The sequence below is a fragment of the Pelobates fuscus genome, chromosome 2 (assembly GCF_036172605.1).
Source record: "Pelobates fuscus isolate aPelFus1 chromosome 2, aPelFus1.pri, whole genome shotgun sequence".
Lineage (NCBI taxonomy): Eukaryota > Metazoa > Chordata > Amphibia > Anura > Pelobatidae > Pelobates > Pelobates fuscus.
In genome coordinates, this window is record NC_086318.1 from 293,860,935 (window position 1) to 293,875,869 (window position 14,935).

The window sequence follows — 14,935 nt, forward strand, 5'->3', positions numbered from 1 at the left end:
GATTGAATATAGAATAAACAGGATATATGGTGTATATATGTATATAGTGTATGTAGTGTTGTAGAGTGTTTAGTGCATTTAAGCATAACAAGTATATACAGTGTATGTAACTATTGAATGTAGTATATATATTGTATATTTAGTGTATACCTGTGTACACTGCAGATTGTATATAGAATACACAGGATATATGGTGTATATATGTATAGATGTATATAGTGTATGTAGAGTGTATAGTGCATTTAAGCATAACAAGTATATATAGAGTATATAACAATTGAATGTAGTATATATATTGTATATTCGGTGTATACCTGTGTACATTGCGGATTGTATATAGAATACACAGGATATATGGTGTATATATGTATGTTGTGCATGTAGAGTGTATATGGAATTTAAGCATAACAAGTATATATAGAGTATATAAGCATTGTATGTAGTTTATATGTTGTATATTCGGTGTATATCTATGTACACTGCAGATTGTATATAGAATACACAGGAAATGTGGTGTGTGTATATATATATATATAGCGCATGTAGAATATATAGTGCATTTAAGCATAACAGGTATATAGAGTATATAATCTACATATACATGAGTATAGAGTACATACAATGTATCCAGCTTGTGTAGGGTTTTTTATATCGAGTATATGACTAGAGTAAATCATTAGCATATATAAGTGATATATTATTTGTGTATACAGTGTGTATGTGTAAACATTATTTTTAATATAGTGTTGCATATTTACATAATACGTATTATGTGCACAGTTAAGTATTTAATGCATATAGATAGATATACATATTTTCCATGATAGCAAAGAGCAATTTTTTTTTTTATTTAATTTTTTTTAATTAGGGATACATCATTTTGGTGAATGGAATGGAGATTTCATATCCAAACAACTGGACAACTGAAGAAAAAAAGGAGAAAAAATGAAAGCCAGGATATGAGGAAATAAATGACAAATGGATCAGCAATACCAGAAGGAGCCACCAGAACCACAGCCACCGAAAATCTTGCAAAATCAAGGACTCCACTACAGCTTTAAATGGAGGGAAATACATCACTAAATTTGTGGACGCACAAACAACAGTACGACTCTTGAATGTTCCAGGCATACCTAGGGCAACAAACCAATTTAAAGGGACACTGTAAGCACCAGAACCACTACAGCTTAATGGAGAAACATTTGAATGCTTAATCTGTAAAGATAATTTTAGCCGGAGAGAATTGGCATCCACGGTGAAAACAGAAACCGTCACATTATGGAACTAAAGCTAAGAAAATCGTATTTCTTTTAAAATATAAAGTTTTTTTTAGGGTGTGGGGAGTGGGGGTTGGGGGGGGGGAGGGGGATGGGGATAAATCTATATAGTGAGAAAAATAGAAACATAGAATGTGACGGCAGATCAGAACCATTCGGCCCATCTAGTCTGCCCAGTTTTCTAAATACTTTCATTAGTCCCTGGCCTTATCTTATAGTTAGGATAGCCTTATGCCTATCCCACGCATGCTTAAACTCCTTTACTGTGTTAACCTCTACCACTTCAGATGGAAGGCTATTCCATGCATCCACTACCCTCTCAGTAAAGTAATACTTCCTGGTATTATTTTTAAACCTTTGCCCCTCTAATTTAAGACTATGCCCTCTTGTTGTGGTAGTTTTTCTTCTTTTAAATATAGTCTCCTCCTTTACTGTGTTGATTCCCTTTATGCATTTAAATGTTTCTATCATATCCCCCCTGTCTCGTCTTTCCTCCAAGCAATACATGTTAAGATCCTTTAACCTTTCCTGGTACGTTTTATCCTGCAATCCATGAACCAGTTTAGTAGCCCTTCTTTGAACTCTCTCTAAGGTATCAATATCCTTCTGAAGATATGGTCTCCAGTACTGCGTACAGTACTCCAAGTGAGGTCTCACCAGTGTTCTGTACAATGGCATGAGCACTTCCTTCTTTCTACTGCTAATACCTCTCCCTATACAACCAAGCATTCTGCTAGCATTTCCTGCTGCTCTATTACATTGTCTGCCTACCTTTAAGTCATCAGAAATAATCACCCCTAAATCCCTTTCCTCAGATGTTGAGGTTAGGAGTCTATCAAATATTCTGTACTCTGCCCTTGGGTTTTTACGTCCAAGATGCATTATCTTGCACTTATCCACATTAAATGTCAGTTGCCACAACTCTGACCATTTTTCTAGTTTACCTAAATCATTTGCCATTTGGCTTATCCCTCCTGGAACATCAACCCTGTTACATATCTTAGTATCATCCGCAAAAAGACACACCTTACCATCAAGACCTTCTGCAATATCACTAATAAAAATATTAAAGAGAATGGGTCCAAGTACAGATCCCTGAGGTACCCCACTGGTGACAAGCCCAAGCTTCGAATATACTCCATTGACTACAACCCTCTGTTGCCTGTCACTCAGCCACTGCCTTACCCATTCAACAATATTGGAATACAAACTCAAAGATTGTAGTTTATTGATAAGCCTTCTATGTGCAACAGTGTCAAAAGCCTTACTGAAATCTAGGTAAGCATTGTCTACCGCACCACCCTGATCTATAATTTTAGTTACCCAATCAAAAAAATCAATAAGATTAGTTTGGCATGATCTCCCTGAAGTAAACCCATGTTGTCTATGATCTTGAAATCCATGTGTTTTTAGATGTTCAACAATCCTATCCTTTAGCATGGTTTCCATCGCTTTCCCCACTACTGAAGTAAGGTTTACTGGCCTATAGTTGCCCGACTCCTCCCTATTACCTTTCTTGTGAATGGGCACAACATTCGCTAACTTCCAATCTTCTGGGACTACTCCTGTTAACAATGATTGGTTAAATAAATCTGTTAATGGTTTTGCTAGTACACCACTAAGCTCTTTTATTAGCTTTGGGTGTATTCCATCAGGTCCCATTGACTTATTTTTCTTTACTTTTGACAGTTGAAATAGAACCTCTTCCTCTGTAAACTCACGTGTAATAAATGACTCGTTTATCCTTTTTCTTAACTGAGGTCCCTTTCCTTCATTTTCATCTGTAAATACCGAACACAAATATTCATTGAGGCAGTCAGCTAGACCTTTATCCTCATCTACATACCTTCCTTCTTTTGTTTTTAATCTAACTAATCCTCGTTTTACTTTTCTTTTCTCATTTATGTATCTAAAAAAAGTTTTGTCCCCCTTTTTTACTGACTGTGCTATTTTCTCTTCTGTGTGTGATTTGGAAGCTCTTATAACTTGCTTAGCCTCTTTCTGCCTAATTTTATAGGTCATTCTGTCTTCCTCACTCTGGGTTTTTTATAATTACTAAATGCTACCTTTTTGTTTTTTACTATTTTGGCCACATCTGCGGAGTACCACAGTGGTTTCTTGAATTTTTTGATTTTACTGACAAGCCTAATGCAGTTTTCTGTTGCCTTCAGTAGTGCAACTTTTAAATAATCCCATTTCTTTTGGACTCCATTTAAATTGCTCCAGTCTGATAATGACTCCTTTACACATATTCTAATTTTAGAAAAGTCTGTTTTTCTAAAGTCTAAAACTTTTGTTTTTGTGTGGTGTGACTCAGTCACTGTTCTTATATTAAACCACACTGACTGATGATCACTGGATCCTAAACTTTCACCTACAGTAATATCTGATACCAAATCTCCATTTGTTAACACTAAATCTAGTATGGCCTCTTTACGAGTTGGCTCCTCAACGACTTGTTTTTTTTTTTAAATTTAAGATTTTTATTTTTCAAACACTTAAAGGGGGGGTATGGGGTACAGAACAAAGAAAAGGGGAAGGGTGGGGACTTGGGGGGATAGTTACCAAGGCAACAAATTGTGTTGTCAGTACATGTTCATATACAGTGTATCAGATAGTTCGCATTACATTATCGTTTACAATATTCCGTGCATTGTACACAAAACAGCCTTGTACACAAAACTCAGTGAGCCACAATTAACGGTTACACTTGGACAATCAAACAATACCAGTCGTATTTGGGATGCATTATCAATCTATAATAAAGCAACAGTTTAATAGTTTATGAAGCAATATGTTAATTATACAGTCACTAGGTTGTATCGTTTGGTACTGTCCCAGCTTGACCTTCCTTCTTCTATGCGGTTGTTGGAGGTAAATAACTGTTCTATGTGGTGGGGGCTGTATGAGTGAAATATTAAGAGTTGTCCCTTTCCAAGAAAGTAACCCAGGGTCTCCATATCTGTTTTAACCGACTTTTCTTCTTATATGAGTCTGCAGTAAGCAGTTCATACTTATAGAATAATTTTACCCTCTCTATTAATTCCCTTCTAGAGGGGCACACATTACTCTTCCAACCTTGTGATATTAGATGGCGTGCTGCTAAAAGCACGATGGAAGCCATTATTTTGTCTGCCTGATCCCAGTGTGCTGGGTAGAGGAGCAAGAGTGCTAACTCGGGTGTGATGGGTGTTTCATGTTGTAGGATTCGGTTCAGTATTAGTTGTACCCTGGACCATAGCGGCCGAATTTCTGTACACTCCCACCAAATATGTATCATAGTGCCTATGTTGCTCGAGCATCTCCAGCACATGGGACTCGTGTTAGGGTATATTTGGTTCAGTCTGTGGGGGGTAAGGTACCATCTATAAATCACTTTTTTGTGTGCTCCTACATGGGAGAAGCAGGATGTAATACATTTGAGGGCATTTATAGCTGGGAGCCATGTGTTATCCGGTAAGTTAGGGATGCCTTCTCTTTCCCATTGGCGTGTGAATTGAAAGGAGTGGGGGGTATGATATTCTAGAATAGATTTGTAACAGATCGAAAGGGATTTAGGCTTTAACGGTGCATTTCGACACCTAGATATAATAGTAACTGTACTGTTTACTCTTTGGGGAAGCATCAAATGATGCCTTGAGACTTGGGAGGTTATTATACTTTTTAATTGGAGATACTGAAATATCAGGGAGTTCGGGAGATTAAGTCGTTTCTGTAAATCGGGGAATGCTTCGATGGAGTATGATGAGCACAGGTCTTTGATATGTCTAACCCCATATTTGGCCCAGGTTTTCAATGACAACCAAGGAGTCAGGTGCGTCAATGCTTCAATAGGAGCCTCGGCACAATATTTCCCCTTTTCTGATACTGTGGACAATAGTTTATCCCAATATTTCAACATTAATGCGGAGGTCGGGTATAACGAGAGTTTTGGAGGGCGATGTATTTTAGGGGACCACATGATGTGTAACAGCGAGTGTGGTTTGGTTTTTTCGTGCTCCATGTCTGCCCATTGGAACGTGTGCTTATGGCCGATTCTAATATCGCAGCTTCATAATAGGCGGATATTTTAGGCGCACCTAACCCTCCCTCAGACGGTTGTTGTTGGAGTAAGGACATGGGCAGACGTGGCTTTTTCTTGTCCCATATGTAACGGGATAATATAGATTGAATGGTTTTAAGCATTCGTGGTGGTACTTGGATTGGTAGCATACGAAATACATAAAGGATTTTTGGCAATAGGATCATTTTAATTACGTTAATGCGACCCAACCAAGATAAGTGGATATGTTTCCATGATTGGAAGAAGGAGGTGCATATATGTGATAATGGTCCATGGTGTGTGGGTGTAGCGCAAGCTTTACACCAAGATAAGTGACGTATTTCTGTCTCCAGTCAAATTGGTAAGTCCGTCTCAATTTGTCAGCTACTGGTGCCTGGATATGAATGGGCAGAGCTTGCGTTTTATTTTGATTTAACTTGTAGTATGATATCTTGCCATAATCTCGTAGGAGATGTGTAAGGCGTGGCATAGAGGTGTCTGGATTACTAATGGTAACTAAAATGTCATCAGCAAACATCGCAAGTTTGAACTGTGAATGTCCAATCTGTATCCCTGAGATGAGTGGGTCGTTCCTAATTCTTTGTGCTAGAGGTTCTAGCGCTATGATAAAGAGGAGAGGGGATAGCGGGCAACCTTGCCTGGTGCCGTTTGAGAGGCTAAATGGCAGTGAAGTAAAACCTGAGTTGGACACTTGAGCTGTCGGCTCCTTATAAAGAGCCATAACGCCTCGGGTCAACTCCCGTGGGAATCCAAATTTATGTAGAACTGAAATCATGTATTTCCAAATGAGCCGGTCAAATGCCTTTTCCGCATCTAAAGCTAACAAAAGGCTTTCTGTTTTTGTCTTGTCAATATGGGATAATATGTTAAGAATTTTTCTTGTATTGTCTGTGCCTTGCCTTCCTTTAACAAAGCCTGACTGGTCATTATGGATTATACGGGTGAGAATGGGATGATCCTATTTGCTAACAATTTTGCATAAATCTTTGTGTCACAGTTTAGTAGTGATATGGGTCTAAAGTTGGAGCATTGTGTTGGGGGTTTCCCAGGTTTGGGTAGGGTTGTGTCAGGGTACCTGTTGTCTCTACCTCGGAGGAGGTGAGACACTTAGACGTTCATCCTCTCAGAGGGGCTGACTCACTCGTTCCTCGCAGTTCTCTCGGCCGTTTACACGACGGCCGCGAGGAATCCGCTTCCTTTTATGATGCGGCGCTCAGTAGCCGACGTCATGACGACAATCCGTTCCGACCTGTCAATCAAGTCCAGAACACGAATCAGGACTCGTCGGGGGCGTGATTCCTATCTAGAACCAGGGTATAAAGTAGGGCTTTCTGCATTTGTTCATTGCCCTGTCGTGGTTCTAGCTTGTCTAGTCACTCAGTGCTCTTGTTTTCTATTTGTCTCTTTGGTTCTGACCCGGCTTGTTTGTTCTACCCTGCTTATCTCTTTTTCCCTTTGACTCGGCTTGTCTCTCGCTTACCTGCTCTCTCGTTCCCCCGACCTCGGCTTGTCTCTGACCATTCTTTGCTTACTCCTTACGTTAGTCCGGCCATTCTAAGGTCCGGTATACGTACCTACCACCTGTTTGTACTCTGCGTGTTGGATCCCTGTCCCGATCCTGACATTACGACAGGGCCAATGGATCCTGCAGGTACAAACACTCAGGTTGGTTCTTCCGACTCTAGATTTGACGCCATGGATCATAGAATGGATCAAATGGCTATAGCGCTGCAGGCTTTATTATCTCGTTCTAGTAATCAACCAGAAGAGATGCGTACTACGTCCATCTCCCCTGTAAGCTCAGGTCTAGAGGTAGCCACTGTAGGTGCTTCTTCCCGTATTACTCCTCCTGTACGTTATGGTGGTTCTCCGGATAAGTGTCGTGGTTTTTTAAACCAAATAGGTATCCATTTCGAATTACAACCCTGCTCCTATCCTACAGATAGGGCAAAGGTTGGATTCATTATCACACTACTCATTGAGAAAGCTCTGAGATGGGCCAATCCATTGTGGGAGAATGATAACCCGTTAGTCTATAATTATAATGCCTTTGTCGCTGCTTTTAGAAGAACTTTTGACCCTCCAGGTAGAAAGGTCAACGCAGCTAGATTACTGTTGCGCCTTAGACAAGATAACCGAACACTTGTGGATTATGCACTAGAGTTCAGGTCCTTGGCGGCAGAAGTTAAGTGGAATGAACAGGCTTATATAGACGTATTTTTAAACGGATTATCAGATGAAATTCTAGACGTTGCTACAAGAGAGCTTCCTGAAAATTTGGAGGATTTAATTTCTTTTATCTCTCGTATTGATGAACGTTTAAGAGAGAGGCAGAACACTCGAGATAGAACCCGTAGACCTTCCTTTAAACTAGCTCCCTCATTTCAAAGTCCTGAGTCCACAACCTCAGTTTTTCCAGAACCTATGCAGATAGGCAATACTCGCCTCTCAGAAGAAGAGAGACAGTACAGGAGAAGGGAGGGGTTGTGTATGTATTGTGGAGTAAGAGGTCACCTACGCCTAAATTGTCCTAATCGCCCGGGAAACGCTCGCACCTAAGTTTCTCTAGAGGACAGGCCTTGGGTGTTTCTATTTTGTCCTCTATACATAATTATAAAGATCACAGGCTTCTGCTACCTGTTTCTTTAGCTTGGGAGAAGGGAGTACTAAAAACGATGGCGTTGATAGATTCCGGAGCTGCTGAGAGCTTTATCGACCAAGTTTTTGTTACTAAACACTCTATTCCATCCCAGCTAAGGGACACTCCCTTGGCCGTTGAGGCCATTGATGGTAGACCATTAGCTGAACCTGTTATTTTTCGTGAGACCATACCTGTTAACTTAACTGTTGGTATCTTACACGAGAAGGGTATATCTCTTATGCTTATTTCGTCTCCTTCTGTTTCTATAGTCCTGGAGTATCCATGGTTAAAGAAACATAACCCTATTATTGATTGGGAACTAGGGGAGATAACCTCATGGGGTCAGGGTTGTCAGAACAGGTGCTTACAGAAAGTCTCACCGCTTTGCGTAGTTAACACACCGGTTAATTCTACCCAGTCTACAGACGTACAAATACCGCCTCTGTACCTGGATTTAAAGGCAGTCTTTGACAAGAAGAATGCTGATACTTTACCTCCACACAGGTCCTTTGACTGTAAGATTAATCTCCTACCTGGTACTATGCCTCCGAGGGGCAATGTATATCCTTTAGGGAGAACTTAGTCTTAGAGGAGTATATTCGTGAGAACCTAGACAAAGGATTCATTAGGAGATCCTCCTCTCCTGCCGGGGCCGTTTTTTTTTTTGTGAATAAGAAGGATGGCACGTTAAGGCCTTGCATTGATTACCGAGGCTTGAATAAAATAACTATTAGAAATGCCTACCCGATTCCTTTGATTACTGAGCTCTTTGATCGTCTAAAAGGCTCCAACATTTTCACCAAGTTAGATCTCAGAGGGGCCTATAACTTAGTGAGAATTCAGCAGGGAGACGAGTGGAAAACAGCGTTCAATACCCGTTATGGGCACTATGAGTACACGGTAATGCCTTTTGGGCTCTGTAATGCACCGGCAGTATTTCAGGACCTGATCAATGAAGTTCTTAGGGAATTTCAACATGATTGTGTTATTGTATATTTGGATGATATACTAATACACTCTAGAGAAATTGAGACCCACCACAGACAAGTCAGAAGGGTATTGCGCAAACTTCTTCAACATGGGTTGTACTGCAAATTGGAGAAATGTAGTTTTGACCAATCTCAGATAAACTTTCTTGGTTACGTGATTTCTGGGGACGGGTTTAAGAGGGATCCGGATAAACTCCAGTCTATTTTAGATTGGCCATTACCTAGGGGTCTCAAGGCCATTCAGAGGTTTATTGGATTCTCCAATTACTATAGGCGCTTCATTAAAGGATACTCTTCTATTATTGCTCCTATTACCAATATGACCAGACAGGGGGTTGACACTAAGACTTGGTCTACTGAAGCTCTCGTTGCTTTCAAAACACTCAAAGAACGTTTTGCTTCTGCTCCGATCTTAGTTCATCCTGATACGACTTTGCCTTTCCTACTCGAGGTAGACGCCTCAGAGACAGGTATAGGTGCTATCTTGTCTCAAAGGTTAGGTGTGGATAAACCCTTACATCCATGTGGTTTTTTTTCCAAGAAATTATCTGGGCCTGAAAGCAGATATGACATTGGTGACAGGGAACTACTAGCGGTTATCATGGCTTTAAAGGAGTGGAGACATCTATTGGAAGGGACCTTGCATCCTGTTACTATTTTGACGGATCACAAGAACTTGTCCTATATTGGGGAGGCCAAGCGCTTGTCCGCCAGGCAAGCTCGTTGGTCCTTGTTCCTCACTCATTTCAATTATGTGCTCACTTATAGACCTGGTTCTAAGAACTCTAAAGCCGATGCTTTGTCTCGCCAACATGAACCTTCTACTATATCTGAGGCGGTTTTGTCTTCTATAGTTCCCAAGTGCAATATTATCGCCAACACGAGCCTCAGGATTCATTCTCCGTTGCTTGCCGAGATCATGAAGTTACAGCACCTGGCTCCTAAACAGGGCCCTGGGGCACGGTATTTTGTTCCTCCTGAACTCTAACTGGAACTGTTACAGTGCTTTCACAACAGTAAGGTGGCTGGGCATCCTGGCATTCGCAAGACGTGTTCCTTAATTTCTAAAGATTTCTGGTGGCCTTCATTACGTAAAGATATTAGGGATTTCGTCGAAGCATGTGAGGTCTGTATGAAAACTAAACAACCTCATGCGCTTCCATGTGGGTTTTTGCATCCTTTGGAAATTCCCGAGAAACCGTGGACCTGTTTGGCTATGGACTTCATTGTCGATTTGCCTGTTTCTAAAAAACAGACTGTTATTCTCACGGTGGTTGACAGGTTTACTAAGATGGCTCATTTCGTGCCCTTACCTAAACTTCCATCTTCTCCCGAATTGGCTGAGATATTTGCGAGAGAGATTTTTCGTTTACATGGGATACCTTCCGAAATTGTTTCTGATAGAGGTTCCCAATTTGTTTCCCGTTTTTTGAAATCCTTCTGTTCTCAACTGGGCATCAAATTGAATTTCTCTTCTGCCTATCATCCCCAGTCTAACGGAGCTGCTGAACGCACCAACCAAAAGATTGAACAATATTTGCGTTGTTTTGTTTCCGAACACCAAGACGATTGGGTCGGTTTGATTCTTTGGGCGGAGTTTGCACACAACAATCTCGTTTGTGATTCTACTCGTTCTAGCCCCTTTTTCATGAATTATGGCTTCCATCCTTCCGTTCTTCCATCGGTTTCTCCTTCCCAAGGGGTACCGTCGGTTGATGTTCATTTTGCCAATCTGAGGAAGTTGTGGGATCAAACTCAACAAATTCTCCTGCATAATTCCATGTTGTTCAAGAAACACGCTGATAAGCGCAGAAGGGCGGCTCCAGTTTTTGTACCAGGTGATAGGGTATGGTTGAGTACCAGAAACATTCGCTTGAAGGTTCCTTCTATGAAATTCGCCCCTCGTTACATTGGTCCTTACAGGGTTCTGACTCGAATTAACCCAGTTGCGTATCGCCTGGCTCTTCCACCTGCTTTACACATTCCTAACTCCTTTCATGTTTCCTTGTTGAAACCCCTAGTCTGTAACAAGTTCTCCTCCGCTGTATCCTCTCCTCGCCCTGTTCAGGTTCAGGGTCAGAAGGAGTATGAGATCAACTCCATCATCGATTCTCGAATCTCTCGGGGGAAGTTACAATATCTGGTTGACTGGAAAGGATATGGTCCTGAGGAGAGGACTTGGGTACCTCAGGAGGATGTGCATGCTCCTCGCCTCCGCAGGGCTTTTCACTCTCGTTTTCCATCTCGCCCCGGTTCCTTCCGCCCGGTGGGCGTTTCTGAGAGGGGGGGTACTGTCAGGGTACCTGTTGTCTCTACCTCGGAGGAGGTGAGACACTTAGACGTTCATCCTCTCAGAGGGGCTGACTCACTCGTTCCTCGCAGTTCTCTCGGCCGTTTACACGCCGGCCACGAGGAATCCGCTTCCTTTTATGACGCGGCGCTCAGTAGCCGACGTCATGACGACAATCCGTTCCGACCTGTCAATCAAGTCCCGAGCACGAATCAGGACTCGTCGGGGGCGTGATTCCTATCTAGAACCAGGGTATAAAGTAGGGCTTTCTGCATTTGTTCATTGCCCTGTCGTGGTTCTAGCTTGTCTAGTCACTCAGTGCTCTTGTTTTCTATTTGTCTCTTTGGTTCTGACCCGGCTTGTTTGTTCTACCCTGTTTATCTCTATTACCCTTTGACTCGGCTTGTCTCTCGCTTACCTGCTCTCTCGTTCCCCCGACCTCGGCTTGTCTCTGACCATTCTTTGCTTACTCCTTACGTTAGTCCGGCCATTCTAAGGTCCGGTATACGTACCTACCACCTGTTTGTACTCTGCGTGTTGGATCCCTGTCCCGATCCTGACAGGTTGAGATGAAAGCTTGTAACATAGCGGTAGGCATAGTTCCTTCCTGAAAGCAGCGGTTGAACAGTTTTGTCAGGTAGGGTACTAGGAGGTCTTGGAAAGTATAGTAGTATAGGTAAGTAAACCCATCCGGGCCTGGCGATTTATGTTTCGGTAGCTGTCTAATGACGTCTGTTATTTCTTGGGACGTAAAGGGTTGTAGTAGGGATTGACATTCTTCTGGGGTGAGGGTCGGTAGGTGGATGTCGGACAGATATATGTCTATTTCAGTTTGTGTAGGAGAGTGGCAGTCAGGCTCTTTCGCTAGGTTGTATAGGCCGCTGTAGTAGCGGCTAAATTCTTCCACAATTGCTTGTGGATCAGTAATCTTTTCATCTTGTTTTGTAGTGAGATATGCAATTTTGGATGATAGCGTTTTAGTTTTGAGTTGTGCTGCCAACGTTTTCCCTGCCCTGTTTCCGTCTTTAAAGAATTTGTGTTTCAATTTCGACATTAAATAAGTCGTTTTTTCCAGCTCCATGTCTTTCAGGTTCGTCTGTAGTTAATGAATTTGTTGTGTGATGGTGTGTGAAGGTGCTACTTTGTTAGTACGAGTGAGGTTAGCTAGTGTTTTGTGTATGTCAATGTACGTCTGTGTCCGGAGTCTCTTATTGTGGCTAGCGTGTTTAATGAGTTGGCCTCGTAAGACCGCCTTATGGGCTTGCCAAATGGTCTCTATACCTATCTCTCCAGTGTCATTTAAGCTAAAATAAGTGTTTATTTCTTTAGTGATTTGCGTTACCAGTTTATGGTCGGCCAGGAGAGTATCATTCAATCGCCAGGTGCGGTTCCCACTAGTAGGGTGTTGCGTTGTAAGTTTCAGTATGATGGTGCCTATGTCTGCTGTAGCTATTTGCGGTGTGAGTGAGGGAGGAGTGAGGAATCGATCAATTCTGGAGTACGAGCCGTGAACTAAGGAGTGGTATGTATAGTCTTTAACTAAGGGATGTAGAGTTCTCCAAATATCAATAAACCCGTGTGTTTGTAAGGTATTCTCAAGAAGGGAAATGGAGCGTGTTCTTTGTTTTGTGGTGTTGTCTGAAATCTTGGAGGAGGAGGTCGTGTCTAGGTTTTGGTCTAGAATGAAGTTTGTGTCGCCTCCGATTATAACAGTTCCGAATTTATGAGCATTTGCTAACGTCAAAATTTGGTCTAGGAAAGTATGATGGTTATTAGGCGGGCCATATATATTAACCAATGTGTACTGAACGTTATTTATTATGCATTGCAACAGGAGATAGCGACCTTTTCTATCGCTTACTTTTTTTTATCAACTGAAAGGCAATCTCCCTACTGAGTAGAATAGATACACCTCTTTTCTTTTTCTTATAAGTGCAGTGGTACCCTATTGGTAAGTGTCTGGAGAAAAATTTAGGAAGGTTATGAGTCTGGAAGTGTGTCTCCTGGTAAAATGCTATGTGCGTTTTTTGTTTCTGTGCTTCCAATAATGCCATACGGCGTTTATGAGGTGAGTTGAGTCCTTTGGCATTTATTGAGAGTAAGTTAAGCGTCATTTAGGACAGATGATGGGTTGATGTATTAATACGGCTGTATGTGGTAAGATGAGCTGATTGGTGTAGATAAATGTCATACTCAAAGATTCAAAGTGATATACATTTGCCTTGGAGGGGGTAAGGATGTCGTAGGGGGAAGATAACAAAAGGGTATTTAACCAACTATATACATAACAGAGGTCCGTAGTATAGGACCTGATTTTCCGGATGTTCATGGGCACTGAAGCCCTTACATGGGGGGTTGAGAAAACCCGCTAGTCGGGGTGGGAGAGGGTGACCCTAATAGGTCGAGAAAGTACCTTTTGTCCTGTTCCGTGGTTAAGGGTTCAGAACTTGGAGAGCAAGTAAGTCAATTCCGTTAGAGGAGCATGATAATACAGTATTGTCTGTGATGACCGGCTACTCATAGGAAGCCCCACGTGTAGGAGTTCCCATGCCCAGGCGGCCGTCTTGATAGTACACGGGGAACCTCTATTGCCTTCCCGAGCTTTCGTAATATGGCCCAGCACATGAAATAAGAAGTATCTTTGGAGTGTTAGCACTCATAAATGGGCTTATGGCCTGGAGTCAAATATACTCTACGTGTAAAAAAGAATAAAGATTAAAGAGTACAAAGGAAAGTATAACACAAACGATATGAAGTATCCTTCCAGAGTGCATTGCTAGGTGGGTCCGCTAAGACTCTGGACATTCACTGGAGCGAAGTGTGCACAGTGTCACTTGTGATAATATTGCTATCAGTCTGAGGCATGTCACTGCTCCCTATACATTCATACATAAAACCTTGTAATAGTCTGGGTTACAGTAGATAAAATAGCGTGGTTCCGCTGTTGACAACACTTTTGAGAGGATAGGGGTTGTGGGTCGGTCGGGCCATGTTTTGTCAGTGGCCAGACACGTAGGTATGGGCGTTGTATCGGTGTGGCCCTAGCGGGGTGTCTGATCTCTTATACCATCAAGGTAGTTCCCGACTACAGGGAAGGGTACTGGTGGGTAACCATCATATTCAAGTATGTTTTAAATCTTGCGGGCCTAGGAGGTTAGGTATATCGGTATATATATTGATAGCCACCTCTGAGGGTATGATGGGAAGACGTCTATTGGCGTCGGGTGACTATTGTACAGAAAGGTATGGAGCTGTTATGCTTTAGTGGCAGTTCCACACTCCCAACACTATACATCTCCGTGCCCCAAGTCAGAAAGGTCCTTAAAGGCTAAACACATAACAGGGGGAGGCAACCAGTATTGACCTTAAGAAAATAGTTAAAATAAAGAGATTAGGTGAAATAAAGAGAGTAAAATGCAGTAGGATGAGCATTAGAAGGTAAAACATGTGGTAAGGTACTTATCCCCAGAGCCTGACTCCCTCTTGTCGTGGCTCTTTGCCGCCAAGGTTGGCATGTACAGTCCCAAATTGCAAGTGTGGTAAGAGTCATTTGATTTTCGTGCTTGTGGCCCAGTCGTGAGTGACTTTCATCGGTGAGGTTGTCACTGTGGTAATGTGTTGTGGGGTGGATGTTGGTGGCGTGGACCCTCCATTTTCAGTCACTGGGATATTCCA